Source organism: Balaenoptera musculus, chromosome 19 (genome assembly GCF_009873245.2).
Source record: "Balaenoptera musculus isolate JJ_BM4_2016_0621 chromosome 19, mBalMus1.pri.v3, whole genome shotgun sequence".
Taxonomy (NCBI): Eukaryota; Metazoa; Chordata; class Mammalia; order Artiodactyla; family Balaenopteridae; genus Balaenoptera; species Balaenoptera musculus.
This window is the reverse complement of record NC_045803.1, coordinates 10,876,894-10,890,608: the sequence shown is the minus strand read 5'-3', so window position 1 is coordinate 10,890,608 and position 13,715 is coordinate 10,876,894.

Genomic DNA, 13,715 nt, shown 5'->3' with positions numbered 1-13,715 from the left:
CATGGACCATCACCATGTGAGACAGAACCAAAGGCATGGAGGGAAGACCTTGAATCAAGAGGGTCACAAGGACACGAATCCCCAGGATTCTCAGACACCAGGGGGAGAGCATGTCTTACTTCTCTCTCTCTCTCTCTCTTTTCAATTCTTTTAACTACAAAATACAGGCATACCTCGGAGATATCGCGGGGTCAGTTCCAGACTATCGCAATAAAGCAAGTCTTGCGGATTTTTTGGTTTCCCAGTGCATATAAAAGTTATGATGGGGCTTCCCTGGTGGCGCAGTGATTGAGAATCTGCCTGCCAATGCGGGGGACGCGGGTTCGAGCCCTGGTCTGGGAAGATCCTACATGCCGCGGAGCAACTGGGCCCGTGAGCCACAATTACTGAGCCTGCGCGTCTGGAGCCTGTGCTCGGCAACGAGAGGCCGCGATAGTGAGAGGCCCGCGCACCGCGATGAAGAGTGGCCCCCACTTGCCACAACTAGAGAAAGCCCTCGCACAGAAATGAAGACCCAACACAGCCATACATACATACATACATACATAAATAAAAAGAATGTAAGCAGACAAGAATAGCATTTAAAAAAAAAAAAAAAAGTTATGATGGGAATTCCCTGATGGTCTAGCGGTTAGGATTCAGCGCTTTCACCGCCATGGCCCGGGTTCAATCCCTGGTCAGGGAACTGAGATCCCACAAGCCATGCGGCACAGCTAAACAGAAAAAAAAAAAAAAAGTTATGTTTATACTGTAGTCTATTAAGTGTGCAATAGCATCATGTCTAAAAACAATGTACACACCTTAGTTTTAAAATGCTTTATGGCTAAAAAATGCTAACCATCATCTGAGCCTGCAATAAGTCGTAATCTTTTTGTAACAGTAACACCAAAGATCACTGATCACCATAACAGATATAATAATGAAAAAGTTTGAAATATTGTGAGAATTACCAAAATATGACACAGACACAAAGTGAGCAAATGCTATTGGAAAAATGGCACAGAGAGACTTGCTCGACACGGGGTTGGCACAAACCTTCAATCTGTAAAAAATGCACTATCTGCAAAGTGCAATAAGGCAAAGAGCAATAAAATGAAGTGGGCCTGTACATAAAATCCCCAAATCACAAGTTATAAAAAGATATCAGGGGACTTCCCAGCTGGCGCAGTGGATAAGACTCCACACCCCCAATGCAGAGGGCCTGGGTTCAATCCCTGGTCAGGGAACTAGATCCCACATGCATACTTCAACTAAGAGTTCGCATGCCACAACTAAGGAGCCTGTGAGACGCAACTAAGGAGCCCACCTGCCGCAGCTAAGACCCAGTGCAACCAAATAAATAAATAAATATTTTTTTTTTAAAAAAGATATCAGGGGTCCACTTTGAGTTAATTTGCACATAAGGTATAAAGTAAGGGTCCAGCTTCATTCTTTTGCATGTGGATCTTCAGTTTTGCGCATTTGAATGTAATTAATGCCACTCAACTGTACACTTCAAAATGGTTAAAATGGCAAATTTTTGTCATCTCTATGTTACCCCAACTTTTAAAAATTAATAACGTAATATATCCAAAAACCATTGAACTGTACCCTTTAGGCAGGGGAATTGTATTACCACAAACTTGGTGGCTTGAAAAAACACAAAATTATTTGTTTACAGTTCTGGAGGCCAGAATTCTGAAGTGAGTCTCAGGGGGCTAAGATCAAGGTGTCGGCAGGGCTGGTTCCTTCTGGAGGCTCCAGGGGAGAGGCCCTTTCCTTGCCTTTCCAGCTTCTAGAAGCGGCCGGCATTCCCTGGCTTACGGCCCTGCATCACATCACCATTTCTCTCCCTGCTACCCCATCACATTGCCCTCTTCCTTCTTTGACCTTCCTGCCTCCCTCTTTCCCCTATGAGGACCCTTGTGATGACATTTAGGGCCCACCTGGACAATCCAAGATTAACTCCCCATCTCAAGGTCCCTAACTTAATCACATCTGCAGAGTACCTTTTGCCATGTAAGGGGACATATTCACAGGTTCCAGGGATTAGGACCTGGATATCTCTGGGGACTCATTATTCTATCTGCCACTTCTACCCTGGGCCCCTGCTCCATCTCAGATAACCATGGAACTACTTCCTGGTAAGTTTATTGATGCACAAACATATACATATATATTCTCTTCCCCACGACAGGTAACATCTCGTACACACTGCTCTGACCTTGCTTTTATTACTGAAGTTTTCTGGAAATACAGAGAGAGCATCTGTAGCTTTTCTATAGCCACACAGCCCTCCTCCACAGGGGAACGTCCAGGACATTTTCAACCAGGCCCCTATGGGTGGATATTTGTGTTGTTTCCACCCTTTTACTATTAGTACCATGCTGCAGTGCATGACCTTGCATGTGTATTGGGACACACCCTGGAGGTGGAATTGCTGGATCAAAGAGCAGAGCCCCTGTCGTTGTGACAGACACTGACAAATGGTCCCCCACAGAAGTCATGGGTCTCTGTTCCTACCAGTGATGGACATGACTGTCTGGGGGTAAAGATGTGTGGATTTCACAGAGCCAAGAGTCAAGAGTGGACCCAGAATTTTGGTATGGATGTTGTGTAAACTTCACATTAGACTGAGAAAACCACACTTACCCACATTGGAGAATGGGGAGGAAAGGGTCTGATGAAGATCGTGGAGAGGCTTAAAGAGCCCCAAACCCTCCCCATCCCCAGCTGCTTCTGCACAGAGTAAGTGGAGCGGGGGCTCAAACCAATACCATCCTGCTTTGAGTTACTGCGAGATCCCCAGAAACCTCTGGACTGCAGATTTCTCAGGGTGAGAATGCCTGTGCTACTGAAATCTAACTTATTAAAAAATGATGAAATGACCCAGGAATTCCACTCCCAGGCAGATACCCAAAAGAACTGAAAACAGGTACTTAAATAAATATGTGTACACGAATGCTCATTGCAGCACTGTTCACAATAGCCAATAGTGGAGACAACGAAAATGTCCATCAATAGATGAACGGATAAACAAAATCTGGTCTATCCATGCAATCGAATATTATCCAGCCATGAAAAGGAATGGAGTACTGATCCACACTACAAACTTGGAAACATGATGCTAAATGAAAGAAGCCAGACACAAATGGTTACGTCTTGCATGATTCAGTTTATATGAAATATCCAATATAGGCAAATCCATAGAGACAGAAAAGAGATTAGTGTTTGCCAGGGCCTGGGACAATGGGGAGTGACTGCTTAACGGGTTCAAAGTTTCCTTTAGCACGATAAAAATGTTCTGGAAACAGATAGCGGCGATGATTGCACAACATCGTGAACGCACTAAATGTCGCTGAGTTGTACACTTTAAAACGGTAAACTGTATGTGGGTTTTATCACGATAAAAAAATAATTTAAAATTTTGATAGAAAAATTTTTTTTTCATTTCCCAGCGCTTGCTGGCAGAATTTTTAGGAACCAATTAAATTCACGAAGGATAGGTGAATCGTTAAAGAAAAAAATAATATTCTAACTGTTAAAGAAAAAAATTACTTAATGACACCAGTTAAAGCATAAGGCAGACTTTATTCAAGGGGAAGGGGTCATCGCCATAGGTGTAGGGAGCACCTGCCATAGGGAAAAGAGATTGAACCCAACTCTAAATACAGCATGTGCACGTGGGGATTTATAGCCAAGGAGCAGGCTGGGAGTCAGTGCATGGAAAACAACTAAGAGGTAGTGATACAGAGCAGGACCCTGCGGGGCTCCTAGACACAGGAGCCTTTCTGTGCCCCCCTGTTTCTTGATTACAGGAAATCGGCTTCATTCAGCCTCCATGACCTTCCCTGAGTTCCAACAGCAGGTTCAAACAGTAGCTGATAAGGCAAGGGAGGGGGTGCAGAGAAGAGGAAGGAACAGTCTAAAGAAACAATAGTGCAGCCTTGGGGCAGGGTCCTGGTTCCGCGTCAAGGGATACACATAACAAGATCTTTGAGCTGTTTTGCAGATACTGAAGCCCCCACCAGGTGGGAGAAGTTAACAGTATGCTGCCCACAAGCACGGAGACTCCAGACTGGCTGGAACCAGAAGGTTGATGATGCTGACTCCCAATTACCTCACCACCAACCGATCAGAAGAATGGCCGTGAACTGATCACGCCCTCTTTGAACCACTACTATAAAACTCCTCACAGCCCCCTCCAGGTTGGGACACACAGTTTTGAGGGCATTAGCCCACCGTGGCCCCCTTTGCCTGGCAAAGCAATAAAGCTATTCTTTTCTACTTCACCCAAAACTCTGTCTCCAAGATTTAATTCGGTGTCAGGGTACAGAGGCTGGATTCAGCTTCAGTAGCCTTAAGGGTAAGAAGGATTCTGGCTACACTGACCTAACGGGATTCTTGCTGGATGAGATGTCACCTGAGGGGCGGGGGGGGGGGGGACCCAAACAGATATCAAAGGTGATCAGATATCAAGGGTGGGCAGTTCCAGTTAAACTAACTTAGAAGGATTCTTGCTAAAACTGGACAAGGCAGAGATGAACATAGAAGTCAAAAGTCAACCCCAGTTGGAAAAAAGTTCAGGAGAGTCTGAGCAGAGTTCAGTCAATGAGAGAATCTCTGTCAGTATTTGAAAATGCAACAGTGTGGGTGCTTCAGGCGCCAACAGCAGAGAGGCCCCTTCCTCCCCCTGCCCCGGACTCCCCAGGCTGGGATTAAAAGCAAACAACTGGATTGTCTAGTTGGACTCCAGGTACTACATGTGGGGATCAGCTCTGCTTCTCTGCTGTTTACTCTGTTTTCCTCCACATATTGGCTGTCATGCTCAAGCTGGTGCCAAGATGGCTGCTGCATTCTGAGCATGGCAGCCAAACACCTAGCTGGAGAAGAAGCCCACCCCATTCTGGGGGAGTGTCCCCAGGAGCCTCCCCTCAGCTCTGATTGGCCAGCACTACCCACCGCTCAACCAATCCCTGGCCAGAAGAATGCGGGAGGCTTGGACCAACCGGGACCTGCTTGCTGGGGCTGGGGAGAAACCAGGACGAAGGCTGCAGGACACAGGATGGAATTAACATCTGGTATTAACAGTGGCTCTCTCTGGGCAGTTGGAAGATGGCTGAATTTTACTCTCTTCCTTTTGAGTTCATTCTGTCTAAATTTTCTATAATAAACTTTGACTTTTCTTTTAGTTATTTTAAGAGGAATCAAACTCATTATGTGAGAGGAAGGTGGGAAGGAAGGAGGGAGGGAGGGAGGAGAGAGAGAGAGAGAGAGAGAAGTTCAGGAACTAGAAACTCTAGAATAACTGGCTTTGCTTTATGCCCTGCCTCTCGATGCTCACAGAACCTTTGCTCCTGAGGTTTAACAGTGAAAATTCATCAGAATCCCTTTGGCCCCTAAACTCCACTTCTGCTGCACACCAAATTCCTACCAGAATAAGGCCGGTTTGGGCAATCTGGTTGCGGCCCAACACTGGGGCGGCTACACTTGAAAATAACAGCAGGGTTTTGCAACGACCCGTCTGAAGCAGACAGAAGGGAAATCTCGAAACTGCAGCAAAAAGAACTGAGGGTAGATCCTGGAAGGATTCTGACCCCAGGAACACCACCTCAAAACCTTCCAGGGACTTCCCTGGTGGCGCAGTGGTTAAGAATCCGCCTGCCAATGCAAGGGATGGGGGTTCGAGCCTGGTCGGGGAAGATCCCACATGCCGCGGAGCAACTAAGCCTGTGTGCCACAACTACTGAGCCTGTGCTCTAGAGCCCGCGAGCCACAACTACTGAGCCTGCGTGCCACAACTACTGAAGCCCACGCGCCTAGAGCCCGTGCTCCACAACAAGAGAAGCCACCGCAATGAGAAGCCCGCGCACCTCAATGAAGAGTAGCCCCCATTCGCCGCAACTAGAGAAAGCCCGCTCACAGGGACGAAGACCCAATGCAGCCAAAAAATAAATAAATGTTTAAAACAAGAAAAAAATTTTTTTAAATTGCTTATAAAGGGTAGCACGTCTTAAAAAACAATACAAATCAACTTGTTTACAAAACAGAAACAGACTTACAGACACAGAAAACAAACTATGGTTACCAAAGGGGAAAGGCAGGGGGAGAGATAAATTAGTATAGGATACACACCACTATACGTAAAACAGATAAACATCAAGGATTTACTGCATAGCACAAGGAACTATATTCAATATCTTGTAATAACTTATAAAAGAATCTGAAGCCGTACACCTGAAACTAACCCAATATTGTAAATCAATTATAGTTAAATTTTTTTAAAAACTATAAAAAATAAATTAAAAAAAAGAAAGAAAAGGTAAGGCGTGCTCACGGGACCTCCACGAGGCTGGGGACCAGGAACAAGGTATAAATGACTTGGTGGAACGGCTCCTGGGGCAGAGTAACCATTGTCCACAACATCAGCCTTGGCCCCAGAACCCCTGCCTGAGGGGCCCTGGAAGGCTGCATTCATTCATGCACCCATTCAACAAACATCTATTGAGCACCTACTGTGTGCCAGGCACGGAGTTTACAGACGGAAAGTACAAAGATCGCTGCCCTTGTGGAGTTTATATGTTGGTGGACGTGCCGGCTCTGTCCTCACCATCAAAGGCTCTATGTGGTGCCTGCATCTCTGGCTTCTGCATCCAAGCCTCACATGGTTACATCTGATCAGGGAGCCTGGGTCACATGACAGTGCCAACAGAAAAGGAGCTTAAGAAAGCAAGTCTCTGGCAGGACTCCTGGGGTGGATGATTCGCAGAAACATAACAAAAGGCACAGGACGTGTAGGTACTACGGCGGTCCCCAGTTTACAGATGACAACACCAAGGCTCAGAGAGGGCAAGTCAGTTGCCCAAGGTCACACAGCCCGAAAGGAGCAGAAACTGGGCTCAAAAGCACAGAGGGGAGTCACAGTCATTTAAATCTGGCCTCTGTTGTTCCATAAATCTAGTCATGAGGATTTGGGGCCTTCGAGCAACCCCTGCACAGGCTCCTCAAAGCCTCTGGGCGCTCTGACACCCGTGGCTGTTAACTGCAGAGACTGACTCCCCCAGATGACCATGTGCAGAGCGTTTCTCACACATTTATCCTCTGTGCCCTCCCAGCCATGGCGTGATGATCCCCATCATACAGATGGGAAAAGTGAGACACAGCTTAAGTAACTTGTCCAGGTCACCCATGCAGGGAGCAGCAGATGCAGGGCTGGAACCCAGGCCGGTTGGCCCCAGAGTCCACACTCCTACCTAGGACTTGGTTCTGCCTCAGCGTTAACAGCCACCAGCAAAAACTAACTATATGATGCCAAGGGTTTAGTATCAATACTTACCAGCAATGCTGTTACTGAATTAGACGCAAGGCCCGCCCTTGGAACCCTGGCTGAACCGACGCCCCCTGTGGCTCCGTCAGGGAGCTCTTTCCCGCTCAGGCTCAGGTTCTAGCTGCCAATAATAAAACTGAATTTGGTGCAAGCAAAACAGGCTTGAGAGTGGCTAGACAATGGAGAAGGGGAAAGCACCTTCTCCCCGAAGGGAGGAGAGTAAGGCGATTTTAAGGGTTAGGAAGCAGACAGATCACCAGGGCTCTACGAAAGGGGCGGAGATTTTAGGGCAGCCGTGGGCATGCGCAGTCATCCACGCTCCTTTCCGCGCAGTCACGCACGCTCCTTTCCACGCAGCTTGAATTGTGCCGAGCGAAGTATAAATGCCCTCTTTGCGCAGAGATCTTAGCGTGGTGATGAAGCAGGTGTAACTCTGGGACCCCTCCAGGTGTCATCTGCGGAGGCACATTCCTGTGGTCAAGTCAGATCCCGTATGGGGCGGGTGACCATTGTGCATCTCTTGAAGCACAGCTGCAAAGCATCTCTGTCAAATACTAAGTGCTCTTAAAACAAACACAGAGATAAATCGGGGCAAGTGTCCTTCAGCTCTCAGGGGCTAGTATGGAAACAGAGATAAATCAAGGCAAGGAAAGCCGGCCATCTTGGATCTAGCCGGTTCAGTCTGGTTTTGTCTTGGGCATTTGTGGCATCCTATTGATAAAACACAACTAGCCTGTACGGTTAAAAAACAAAAACAAAAAACAGTTTCTGCAACTGAGACCTGGGCTGCATAGCATGGGTGACAATACGACCTTTAGTCAAATGGCCAAACCTCTCAGAGCCTCTATTTTTATATCTGTAAAATGGGGGCAATGACACCACCACCCACAACAGGATCCTTTGGAGGACTGGCTTGGCAAATCCATGTAAAGCTGCTGCCTTTGAAGCTGTGGAAATAAACAAAGAACAACCAAAGGAGAAAAGCAAAGGCTATTAATTCAGAGCTTGCTATAGCAAGGGAATCTGCCACTATCACTTGCATTTTGGCAGAGACTTAAAGGCAGGCAGAGAGGTGTGAAAGCTTTATAATGGAAAACAGGAAAGGCTACAAGTGTGCCCTTGCTGGAGGCCGTTGGCACAGAAAAGCAGAAGTCGGGCTAATTAGAAGCAGGACATCCTAGGTGATTGATTAGGGTGCGTATTTGGCTTTCTCTGGCTGGTCCTAACTTAGAAGAAGGGACAAAAATTAGGGAGGCTGTTAGTTGTTAATCAAGTCCTGGCCATTCGGAACTGATTGTTACAGAAGTTATTGTTTAGCTTCCTGCATTGTCACTAGAGATAGTAATCTGGCTTCCTGTAAATCCGAATTAAGGCAAGCTGGCTTCCTGGGCTGTTTTTAAGAGGGTTGGTTTCCTAGGCAGCTTGCTGCACCTTGTGAGTCAGAATTCTATTTTTATAGATGGTCTGACAATTTTCAGTTTGTATACTGGTCTCTCAAAGCACTTTTTAGATGTGATTGTATCTAATCAAAGATCAACATGGGGGACTTCCCTGGTGGTCCAGTGGTTGAGAATCCATCTTGCAATGCAGGGGACGCTGGTTTGATCCCTGGTCGGGGAACTAAGATCCCACATGCCACAGGGCAACTAAGCCTGCGTGCCACAACTACTGAGCCCGCACACTCTAGAGCCTGCACGTCACAACTAGAGAGAAGCCCACGCACCACAACGAAGATCCTGCGTGCAGCAACTGAGACCCGATGCAGCCAATAAATAAATAAATATTTAAAAAAATATATATATATATATATCAGCATGGATAAATCTGCTCCACGGAAGACCCATATGATTCTTTGTTAGTAGAACTGAAAATAGATGGTCCCAGAGACCAGTAAAGGGAAAAGCCAAAAGAAAATTTTCAGTCCTGGAAGAAGAAACTGAATGCAGGGCTCTGTTTCAGTTACTTCTTGATGTGGAACAAACTCAGTGGTATAAAACAACAACCATTTTATTATGTTCACGATTTCTGGGATCAGGAATACACACAGCTCCGTGATATCAAGCCTCAGATGAAAAGATTCAAAAGGCTGAGCTTGCCTCAAATGCTGGAGGCTAGAATCACCCAGAGGTGTCTTCACTCACTCACTGTCAGCTGGGAGCTCAGCTGGGGTTATCAACCAGACCACCCAGATCATCATCACATGTCCTCGCCAGTGTGACTGCTTGGGCTTCCTCACAGCATGGTGGCCGGGTTCTGGGTTCATGGAGGGAAAGCATGTGGAGAGCAAGTGTTCCAAAAGACCAAGGCAGAAACTCTATGGCTTATTCTGACCTAGCCTTGGAAGTCACACATTGTCACGTACACTGCATTCTTTTGATTACAAGTGAACCACTGAGGTTGGTCCAGATTCAAGGGAGGGGGATTAGACCTTCTGCTGGATAGGAAAATGGCAAAATCCTATCACAGAAGAGCATTCAGCTGTAATCAACTTTGGAAAATACAGTGACTCACAGGCTCCCTCTTTACAAGTTCACGGTCTACGATAAAAAGCAGAAAATATAACAAGCTGCGAAAATCACGTGAATCAGGCAAGGTTTCTGCTGCAGCAACAGAAACTGCTTCTGGCTGATTTAAGCAGAAAAGGAACAAATTAAAGGATCCTGAGCTGTTCAAAGAGTCTCCAGGATGGCAGGGAACCAGGCTTGGGAGGTCGTTGTATGTTGAATTATGTCCCCTCAAAAAGAGATGCTGAGTCCTAACCCCCAGTACTTCAGAATGGGACCTTATTTGGAAATAGCATCTTTACCGAGGTAGTTAAGTTAAAATGAGGTCACTAGGGTGGGCCCTAATACAATATGACTGGTGTCCCTATCAAATGGGGAAATTTGGAGACAGAATTTTGTATGTGAAATTGCCCCGGGTTTGAACATCACAGCAATATCGCATCTTGTTTGGTCAATACAGTGCTTTAAGGCATGTTCCAATGAGCTGTGCAAGGGGAGGCTGCAATGGAGGCTGGAAAATGTCTTTATCTTGGGCAGGCTTCTGCCCAGCTAACGTTCAGGATTCTTTCCAAGGAAGAAGGAGACATGGATAGTGCCTTCATGGTACCAAAGGACTCCAGTCTTCATGTTCACAACTCCTCGAGAGAAAGAGCAAGGCCAGGCTGTGTCTGCTGACTCAGGGAGCCTCCTTGATTGGTTGCTTCCAGAACAAGGGATCTCTTGTTGCATAACTCTGAACCACCGTCCTTCACGTCACTCTGATTGGACCAATCTGAACCAATCCCTAAGGCCAAAGGAATGTGGCCCTCTGATTGGTTTAGGTCTGGATGGCTGCCCATCCCTGATCCAATCACGGTGACAAGGGGTGGGACTATACAATGGGAATAGCTAATGAGAAGCCCACCCAGAGCTGGGAGTGGGCTCAGTCCCGCCTAAACCCCTGGAGGCCTCCCACTGGCGGAGCAGTGGCAGGCGCTGGGGAGACACCCACATGTCCACTCTACCAACATTAATCAACTAATCACATAATTAAGTTAGTAAGCTATGAAGAAGTGTATCAGGAGTCTCCTTGGCCTGGGGTTGTCAGAGAAGGCTTCCAGAAGGAGCTGGGAACAGAAAAATGAGCCAGAGCAATAGCATGGGGACAAGAGCATGCCAGGCAGGGAGCCGTGGGTGATGAGACTGGGTGGTTATATGGGGCAGCAGCGGACACAGCAAGCAGATTCGGGGAGAAGGGGCTCCGGATGTTGCAAGAAGCCTGGGCAATTGGGGGGAAGGGGCAGACAGGGACTGAGAGGCTCCCTGAATCCACAGACGCAGCCTCCGCCTTGCCCCTCCTCCTGAGTCACTCACAGAAGCCACTGAATTTCCACTTGCTCTTGTGGGCATTCAATAAAGCAGAAGGTGCAGAAGTTGCTAGCACAGTGTCTGGAAGAGGGACAGCCTTCTATCCTCTGCCCAAATGCAGCCTCTCTTGGCCTCGGTTTGCACCTCTGCAAAATGGGCCTAATTTAGCCACCTCCCTGGGCTGTGGAGACAACTATCAAATATGGCCAAATATCAGATAAGTCTGAATATAGGCTATCCCCTTCCTCCTAGCGACAAGATTAAATTTCAAAATGGGCTTTGGACACTTTGAACAGGAAAACTTTTAGGGAGATGGGTGAAATAGGCAAAGGTCGACTTAAAATATTTATTAATGTGATTACACTATTATTTATATATATATAGAGAGAGAGAGAGAGAGAGACTGTAGTCCATTTAGAAATAACAGTCTTCACTACTCACACAGAGCCTGAAATAGCTCATTCCCACCATTCAAGGGCTCTCAGGACACAGGCACCTCTTTCAAAATCCACGTGCAGTGGTCATTAGGCTCTCCCCCTATGGTGTGACAAGATAGCTCCCAGTGGCTCCAGGCTTATATTCCACCAGCTCAGCCACCCCAGAGGAAAAATAGTACCTTGTTCCTGATAGTTCCAACAAAAGCCCCAGGGCTGCCTCTCATTGGCTTAACTTAAATCACGTGTTCTTACATGAACCAATCACCATGGCCAAGTGTTAGAATGCTCTGATGGGCCAAACTTGGGCTATTTGTGTAGCCTTGGAGCCAGAGACAGACCCAGCTCCACATGATCAAATGGATTGAGAGTGGGGAGGGGTTCCCCAAGGGAAAACCAGATGTAATTGCTAAAGAATGGGAGTGGATGGTGGGCAGGCAAAGGCATCAGATGGTACCTACCTTTGGGGGAGGGGGGTAGGCGGGAAGGAAAGGGGGAGGGGGCCTGTTTGCCCAGGGGACAGTCTATTCGTGAAAAATTCCTTCCTCATGAGATCAGTCTCTTCAGAACTTTGTCTCCTGACCTTGATTCTGAGCTGGTTGCAGGTAAGATGTCTAAATGAAAGCAACAATCTTGTCTCCTCCCTCAACTCTTCCTTATGTGTTAGTTTTTTGACCTTCATGATTCTATTTGTCTTTCTCCGAATACATTCTAATTTGGGGGGGTGGGGGGGCGACAGACAGCTTTCACCTCCCAGCCCAATTCCGATCAGTAAATCGACACATATATGTTGAGGGCCCACTATGGGCCAGGCACTGTTCTAGGCACTAGAGAGTTTGGTGGGAGAGGAGGTGGGGGACACATCTAAGTTCAGTGGGAAAGGATGCTGTGATTGATTAACAATGTCTGCCACAGTCATATCAAAGGTAGTGGAGGCACATAAGCCATCCCTGCTAGACATCCTTCTTAGCTCAAAGGTGATTCAAAAGGAGGTGATGGGACAGATTTGGCCCACAGGCCACAGTTTGCCATAGTCTCTAGAGCAAACTAAGCCTTAGAGGCTGCAAAATGGCATAGAACTGGGCTGTGAATGGCAAAAAGTTCCCACGATAGAATCCTACCTGAATATCTTGTAATCTCCAGAACCAAAACTAGACACCACGTATCCTGACCCTCTGACCAGCTTTCTTTCCAACAGAGCCAATGATTCTCTATAAGTCTGAAATATTTCCAAATTAAAAAATTGTTAATTTTGATGATTCTTTAAAGTTATAATATTTTTAAAGATTTTTTTTTCTTTTTTATTTATTTATTTTTGGCTGCATTGGGTCTTCGTTGCTGCGTGCAGGCTTTTCTCTAGTTGGGGTGAACGGGGGCTACTCTTCATTGTGGTTCAGGGGCTTCTCACTATGGTGTCTTCTCTTGTGTGGAGCACGGGCTTTAGGCACGAGGGCTTCAGTAGTTGTAGCACGTGGGTTCAGTAGTTGTGGCTCGCGGGCTCTAGAGCACAGGCTCAGTAGTTGTTGCGCACGGGCTCAGTTGCTCCGCGGCATGTGGGATCTTCCTGGACCAGGGCTTGAACCCGTGTCCCCTGCATTGGCAGGTGGGTTCTTAACCACTGTGCCACCAGGGAAGCCCTAAAGATTTTTTTAATTGATGTGGACCATTTTTAAAGTCTTTTATTGAATTTGTTACAATATTGCTTCTGTTTTATGTTTTTTGGTTCTTTGGGGCACAAGGCATGTGGGATCTTAGCTCCGTGACCGGGGATCGAACCTGCATCCCCTGCATTGGAAGGTGAAGTCTTAACCACTGGATAACCAGGGAAGTCCCTAAAGTTATGATATTTTTAAAGGCTTTGAATCACATGGTGAAAAGAATTCCTTTTTCTACTCTTTTTGCATGATTCTGATAGCGGCAAATGAAAGTCTGGATCAGGTTCTAGTCAGCCTTTAATGCCTTTCTAATACTTGCTAGCTTTTACAAAGAGAAAATCAGCAACCATATGGAGCTACAAGTCTAAACCACTGTTTCACTTTATTTTCCCACTTTCAACTTACCTTGGGCTGTACAGTTTTCTTTTCATTCACAATGTAACAGCTTCCGCCTGGTCTCTCTGCTTCC